Raw genomic sequence first — 8,713 nt, forward strand, 5'->3', positions numbered from 1 at the left:
TTCTGAAGTGGCTCGATATTTCCTCTGAATCGTGAGAGCGGATGATTTCAGTTTCAGGTACCGTTGCCGTTCACGGTGGACTCTGAAGGCGCTCTGGATGACGCTGGCAGCCTCTCGCCTTTTTCCGATCATTCGTCTGGACTTTATTCCTCGATATGCAGCCTGAAGAACGATGACGGCTCTTCTAACATCTTGGTAACGCTTTTCCTGAAGTTCTTTACATTTCTGCGCTCTAAACCTCTGCTGTATGACAGTCACTGCCCAGCATCGTCTCTTATAGTCTGTTTGCTGTTTGTGTCTCCTGAAATTAGCTTGAATGATGGCAGCGGCTTTGTGCATTTTTGCAATTTGAGTCCGTGCATGATGGCCTCTGAAGGCCGCCTGGAGGACGACAGCAGAACGTCTAACATCCAGGAAATGTTCTCTATCTCGCCGTTGGAGAAGTAGAGAAGAATGAAAAACAGACAGCTGCCATAACAGGAAGGCGTCTCCATGTTTATCCTGCTACCAAACCAGGGTATCCATTACACTGTGATTGATGATGAGATCAGTGCAGAGAAGTTCCTGAGCTTGGTCAAAGACCGCCGCAAAACATAAGTTAATGCTGCAAAATTCTTGCTTGGTTGACATATGTGGATATGAGGTTTTCACAATAAAAAATGTGAAAGTGGTGCTTTAGTTTTGTGTTTAATCAGTAATTAAAGCACTAAACTTTGCTTCTAGTCCTTGAAAGTTATTGATATTTAAACTGAACAGTTCTGTGATAACGTGTAATTTAATTTTGATTAGAAGATTAAAATGTGGAAAAAGTTTTCTACAGTAGAAACCGGATAAAAAATACACACTTTTATTTTCTCACTAGAAACTATTTATAATAAGAAGTACATTGTGCCTTTAAAAAGCTAACAAAAACATACTGGAAAATATAGATTACAACATTCTTTGTTTTAACTGACAGCCATCTTGACAGGCAGTTGCTATGACAACAATAAACAAACCACAATACTAGTACATTACAACTTTCACTCATTTACAATTTTTGAGTTTTAAGCCTGATATTAACAACGAGGCTTAATCAATCCTAACCAACTTTCAACAAGATTTATAAATCAATAGTTTTAGTTTTTATATTTTACTTTTCATATTGTTTACATCGATTTATTATAAATTTTCTTTCCCACTCTCTTTTTCCACAATACAGAAGAAAATAAATGTTTGACTAAACAAGCAAAATTAACTTCCCAATGTTTAGATATTGAAAAAAGTTCTATAGATTATCATATATGGCCCGTGTGTCAAACTCAAGGCCCGAGGGCCAAATCTGGCCCGCCATAGCTTTCTATGTGGCCCTCTAGACTCCAAATCATAGCAATGGGCCCCTCCAGTTTTTACAAATAACCGCAAAATTCACACAACAATCAACAGATCCCCTCATGTTTTCTGACTTTATCAACATTTTTTCTGAGTTTATTAACATTTTTTCTCAAAATTGTCCATAAACATTTGGGTTCAAGTGCCTGCTGTCTCAGCCTGACCTGATGCCAAGTTATAGTCCATGACCGATAGAGAGATTAATAAAAGATCACATTTAACATCATATGTTAGCGCAAATATTGTAAAAAATTCCTTACAGATATTTCTAACTTAGCGCCACAAAATCTGTGATGATTGCAGAAAAGCACAAAAACAATCCTGGATGAACTGATTTGTGTGAAAAGATGTTCAATATTAGGTTATTTTAAGAAACACGTATTGATGCTGAAACACCTATTTATTGATATTTTAACAGTTTAATTGGTTTTCATCAATATGTTCTGGTGCAACAGGCCCTTTATGAACATTCAGGTTTTTGATCTGGCCCAAAACAGAAATGAGTTTGGATAAAAACCAGTGAATCATGGACTATTTTGAATGTAAACAAGAATGAAGAGTGAGATATTTGGTGGTGGAATGATGTCACACCGCCAGCAAAGGAAGACTCTGTGATGTCACTGGCGATGCAGTCTGTGATGTCATCAACTGCAGAATTGTATGTGACACAATTCTGCATATTTTTCATTGCTTGCAATATCACTGACCAGTTCAGACGTGCGCAAAGCTCTTTCCAAACGACGGTTCAAGTAATTTACGGCGACAGATTTTGGCTGAAGGATTTGAGGTAGAAATGTTTCACCAATTTGAGAAATACCGCAACAGGATGATGGGACTCCAGGCAAGAACGGGAGTCTGGCAAAACCCCCAAGGCAGCTTCGCTCCTGCACACTTGGATATTTTACACGGGGAAACCCAAAGACTGGACTCCAGTCTGGAAACGGAGAGCGCCAGGTTAGAAGACCTGAGAGCTGAAAAGGACAAGATGTTTCTGGAAATGTCCCATAAGATCGCGTCCCTGCAAGACAACGAGAAACGTCTGCAGGAAGAATTGGCTGAGCTCAAACATTCATATAGTGAACTCAACGGTAAATATCATAGTGACGTTTCTGGACTTAAGCAAGACCTGGAGAGATATCGGCAGGAGGCGAGACATGAGAAAGACGCCAATATAGAGAGAGAGAGAGAGAACCTGAACCTAGTCAACAATCTGAGAGCTGAGAAGGAAGAGCTCTTCCAAAGAATGGCAAGAAAGATCTTTATTCTGAGACACAGGGACAGGCAGATGTTCCATGAACTGGATCGGGTTCATGTTTCACATGAGGAGCTTAAATGCAGATATAGAAACGACACAATGGATTTACAGCAGCAGATTGAGACTTACCAACAGAAGATAAGGCAGGACCAAATGGCTCTTTTACAGAGACAAAAGGCAGAAAAACTAATTTGGGATATAAACCGATCTGCGCTGCAACAACTTGAAAAACTTCAGCAGCAGGTAAAGGAGGAGAGAAAAGCACATCTGCAGACAGTAGAGAAGGCGAAGGCGAGTCTGGACAACCTGAGATCTGAATATGCCATCCTCCAAAATAACGCAACAACAGAGATTAAAATCCTGCAAAACAGAGAAAGCAGTGCCCAGGCTGAGCTGGAGAAGGTAAACGGTTTGTACCAGCAGCTCAACTGTCAGTATGAAAAGGAAGTCACTGCATTTAAACATGACGCAGAGAAATACCAGCTGGAAATAAGTTGCGTAAAAAATGATTTACAAAGAGCGAAAGAGGATCTCCTGCTGCTGAGAGCTGAGGAAGACGGTTTCCCAAAAAAAGACATCACAGTTTCCCAAGAGAAGGAGGAAGACTTACAGGACCAAGTGGACCCAGTTGATGTCGTAAGTGAAAAGGTTTCTCCAGAGGAGAAAAGCTCAGGAGAACCGTTATCAGGTTGTTCCACAGACCCAGAATCCTCAGAAGAGACCAAGATCACTGGAGAAACCGTCCTGGAGGATTTGGACAATCCGGATGTTAAAATCATGCAGGACGGTAAGAAGAAAAAGTCTAAGATTTCTTTTTGGAAAAAATTACGGAAGACTCTGAGATGGCAGAAGCCAAAAGAAAAATAAAACAGTGAAGACAATCCAGAACATATCTAATGTTCTGGATTATGATGATATTCAGAGAAGGAGAAAGACGAGCAAGAGAGGAAAGAGGACTCAAACTCATGGAGGTTGTAGCCTCTGTGTACGGGGCGCCAGGCCACGCTCCGTCAAATTTAAAACGTTAAAGTTTTATCCCCCATTGACAAACTAGATAATAGATCCCTTCCCAACTCAATTGGAAAAAACGTGGGCAGCACGGTGGTGCAGCGGTTAGCGCTGCGTCTTCACAGACACCATCTGTGTGGAGTTTGCATGGTCTCCCCGTGTTTGCGTGGGTTTTCTCCGGGTGCTCCGGTTCCCCCCACATCTCCTAAAACATGTCGGTCAGGTCAGTTGGTCACTGCAAATTGCCCCCAAAGATTTGAAGAAACCCCAAACACATGTGCAGCTTTATTGTTAAACTTTATAATTAATTGAATTAGCCGTACGTTAGCCCTTTTCCTTCGCTGTTTTAGCGCCGCAGCAACACTGGGCTCAATTTTTATAGCAACGTATTGATTTAAGAGTTAAAATTTCTTCTTTTGATAGTAATGATTTCTGTTTATTTCCACTGTACTTGTGCTTTTATGGTTTGTCCTTTAGTTTACCGTTTCTACTCACTTTTTATATTAAATTGCACTGAATTGTAGCTTTTAAACTGTTTAAATCTGTATTTTAAAGAAGATTAGCAAAAGGATCATGCAGTGGCTTTTTTAGTGCGACTGTGGCTCAGTGGGTAGAGTGGTTGTCTTGTGACCAGAAGGTTGTAAGTTCAATTCCAGCTTCCTCAGCCACATGTAGAGCTGCCCCAGGGTGGGGCACTTAGCGGCAAGTTGCCCCCCGACCTGCATGTGGGTGTAAATGTGACTGTAGTGTGAAGCGCTTTGAGTGGTCAACATGACCAGCAAGGCTCTACACAAGTTCAGTCCATTCACCTGCTTGTCTTTGATAAATCCTGTTTTTCTTTTTATACCAAACTTTAAAAAGTTGATTTAACAGGTTTGGATTCTTCAGGTTCCAGGATGTTAAATTAAGATTAGAGTTTAATCTGTACATAATATTAGATGATAATTGTTATCATAATTTAATTCTCTGAACCATAAAGAAACCCAAACTTGTTTTATCTGGTTTGTTTGTTATAAGAACAAAACAGGTTTTATAAAAAATAAAAGTTACTGTGATCTTTCTGTTAGTCTTTATTTAGAAATACAGATTCAAGGTAGTTTAACAAACTTAACAAAAAAGTGCAATTTAACATGAAAAACTGTAGAAAAGGGAAAAAAGAAGAACAATCCATGAAAGCATGAAAACAGAAAACTTAATCAGAAATTATTTCCATTACAGGAAGAAATCAATTCTTAGATCAATACTTTGTAATAAATATGAAGCTTTTGTGTTGTTGAGCTTATGTGTTGTCTGCTTGTATAAGAGAAGGAAAAGGGGCTTAGAAATGAATAATTCAGTTATTTTTGTAACCAGTTTATGGTAAGACAGCAAATTATGTTTTGTTTAGGACGTTACTTATAGGTTTTGTTTGTCAACCTGGGTTTAATTCCCAGTCCTGCAGAATCTGCTGCATGTCTTTCCCTTCTCTCTCCTCCCAATTTCCTGTTCAACTTGTTAAATAACGGCCTAAAAAACTTTATCAGAGCCTAAAAATCTGATTTGAAGAAGGTGGGGGGCTGGTTGACCTTTGATGACCTCTAGAAACATTTCTTTATGTCTTTAAAATTATAGCGGCACAAACAAAATGTTTGCTGCACAAACGTTTGACACCAAATGTGCCTGATTTGAAGAAGGTGGGGGCCAACTTCACTCAGGTCTATTTACCTGCTACTTTACCCGCCACTGGAAGTTTCTTAAAAGTTTATCTGTTAGTCTGCAGCTCATGTGACCAAACCAGACGAGGAGATGAAAAGTTAAAACACTCAATATTGTCTTGTACACAAGTTCTGGTTGGGTAACAGCAAGATCACTGAGTCTTCTTAAAAGATACATTAGATGTTTTAGTTAATTTTTTTTCTCCAAAGTGTGGTGTTGCAAAAGTTTGAAAACATTTACCGTATTTTCCGCACTATAAGGCGCACCTTCAATGAATGGCCTATTTAAAACCTTTTTTCTTATATAAGGCTCACCGCATTATAAGGCGCATAGAATAGACGCTACAGTAGAGGCTGCGGTTACGTTATGCATCCACTAGATGGAGCTGCGATAAAGGGAATGTCAACAAAACAGTCAGATATTTCAGTCAAACTTTATTAATAAATTACAAACCAGCGTTCTGAAAACTCCCTTCATTCCCAATATGAATAAAAAGCTGTTTTATTATTTTCCCGAGGTAAAGTCAGTGACGTGGTATTTTGGTGACAGTTTATCTTTTAACAACAGCAAGGTGTAACATATAGTGGAGGGGAACTTTTCCTCGATTCAATAAACACGTAAAAAACAGCCTGATGCTGTTACGGTAAATCAAACGTTAGTGCAATCACAATATATATCCACTTCCACTATAACCATTGATTGGTTCATGTTAAATTCTCTGGCTGCTGCTCTGTTCCCGTGTTTTACTGCATCACTGATCGCCTTGAGCTTAAACTCTGCGTCGTAAGCTCGTCTCTTAATAGGAGCCATTTTGGGGTCTTTACACAAAACCCAGCATGCACCGCGCGCTTCTTCTTCTACTGGGGAAATGAAGTCGGCGGCTGCTTACCGTAGTTATGAGACCAGTTGTGGCTCAATATTGGTCCATATATAAGGCGCACTGGATTATAAGGCGCACTGTCAGCTTTTGAGAAAATTGAAGGTTTTTAGGTGCAACTTAATCCTTAATCTGGAGGCATCCAAGTAAACAAACAGCGTCTCTTCCTGATCTAAACAAGCAAACGTCCAGCATGAATCCTTTTTATCCATCTTCCATCAGTTCTTGCTAAGAAAAAGCTGAAAGCTTCAGCTGAAATCTTTATGGGCGTTTCTCCTGTGGAACAAGTCGAATTATTCCCCGTCAGTGAATGAGAGCAGAGAGGGTCAATCTCTCCACCCAGATGGATCAATTTCTCAATCTGGGTTTGTGTTTGGGAGATAATAACTCCACTTCAGAGGCAACAAAACCCGGTCAGCTGAAAAATAAAAAATAACCAGAAAAAAATCCCAGGTTCTCAAAATCTGCCTCCTCTCCCTCTGCTCATGGGAAACGTCGATGCAAAATCGCAGACAAAATGTGAGAAACTTTTATGTGTTAAATACATATAAAAGTTTTAATCAGATTAATTAAGCAAAGTGAGTTTTCATGGCTCTCAGTTGTTCAGCATGTCTTCAAAGAAATCTGCAAACAGACAAATGTGCTGAGCTGGTGGCAGAGTTGGGTAGTAACTAGTTACAATTACTCAATTACATTTACTTGAGTAATTTTATTATGAAGTATTTCTGCTCCTACTTGAGTAAAATGTCTGGATTTTCTACCCACAGAATGAAAAACAAACAGGTTTTAACCCAAAGTTCACCTGACAGACACACACCTGCAGTTTTTATTAAAGTTTCATGAATCTTTTATTGAAAAAAAAATGATTTGGAAACATTTTATTTTGCCTGATTTTGTTATTTTTTGTTACTAATATGATTTGCTGTCATTTTCATTCTTAAAATACCCAAATTTCCACTTAACTTTTTATTTTGGTCCAGGTAATGTAATTTTAAAATGATTGATAATTTGATCAGTTACTCAGTATTTGAGTAACTTTTTTACCAAATACTTTTTACTTTTACTTTAGTAATTTCTTGGACGGATACTTTTTACTTTTACTTGAATAAAAATATGTTGAAGTAGTTCTACTTTTACTTAGTAGCTGCCTAGAAAGGTATGTAGGCAGCTGACCGGCTAACCAGCTAGTGCAAGTTGCAAACTGTTGACACAAAATATGATTTGGTCAAATTTAATCAGAAACAGGAATGAACTTAAAAAAAGAAGAAAAAAAACTGATTTCAGAAAAATAAATAAATCAAATGTGGCAAAGAAAACAAAGAAACTGATTTGATCAAAAATCTATTTCAGCAAAAAATAAAAATACAGAGAAAAACAAAATCAGATTTAACAAGAACTAAACAGCTGGCCAGTGTGGGGAAGTTTTACCAAATACTTTTTTACTCTTACTTGAGTCATTTCTTGGATGACTAGTTTTTAATTTTACCTGAGTAAAAATATCAAGTAGTACTACACTTGAGTACAATATTTGGGTACTCTGCACTTCTGGCTAGTTCTAGTACTTAAAGCAAACTAGACTGTTAAGTAGATCAGCAGTGGTATGGAGCAAAATTGGGGTCAAAAAGTTTTGCCAAAAAAAATTTGATATTGTGAAAAAAAAAGAACTGTAAAGCAGCTATTTAAGAAAAAAGACTGAAAGAGACGTAAAACAAATACTTGAAATGGAAAAAAGAAAGTTTGAGACTGAAAAGAGTTGAAAGAGTTTGAGACTGAAAAGAGTTGAAAGAGTTTAAAAAAAAAATCTTGAAACTGTTGACATGTTTTCTCATTTGTTTGTTTTCCTGTTGGTTTATTGCGTGTTGCATCACGTGAAATGTCTAACTTAACCCACCTTTGTCAATTAAAATGTGTGTCCTTCTAACACAGATGTGGCATTTATCGCTGTGCCAAAAGTGAATCTGCTAACAAACTAAAAAAATGATTTAAAACTGAAAAAAGTTTCTACAATGAAAAAAAATCTTCAAACTAAAATAATTTGAAACTGAAAGTTTTGGGGGAAAAGTTTCTAAATCTGCAAACTAAAAAATAATTTGAAAAAAAGTTCAGAACTACTTTTCAGATTCATATTTACTTTTCAGCAGAGCCTCAGAACTGACAGGGTGTTTAATCATGACAACACTTAGAAACAAACCCAAAACTAAGTTTTTTGTTTTCTTCTGTAAAAACACTCATCTGCCTAAAGATATGCTAAATAATAACTAAAATGTGAAGATGATGGTTTTAGCTGTACAACCTTATGTAGATGACTCAGTATTAATACATTTTATTTAAACGCATTTATTAACAAAGAACCCGTACAAACAAGATAAACCATCAGAAAGTTAGACAGTGCAGAGTAAGAAGATTTGAAAAGATGAGTTTTTAGGCATTTTTTAGTTTCCCGAAACAGGAAGAAAATATTGAAAAGGGAAAAACATAAACAAGATCAATTTTATTATCAAAAAAGA

Source organism: Xiphophorus maculatus, chromosome 9 (genome assembly GCF_002775205.1).
Source record: "Xiphophorus maculatus strain JP 163 A chromosome 9, X_maculatus-5.0-male, whole genome shotgun sequence".
NCBI classification, from domain to species: Eukaryota; Metazoa; Chordata; class Actinopteri; order Cyprinodontiformes; family Poeciliidae; genus Xiphophorus; species Xiphophorus maculatus.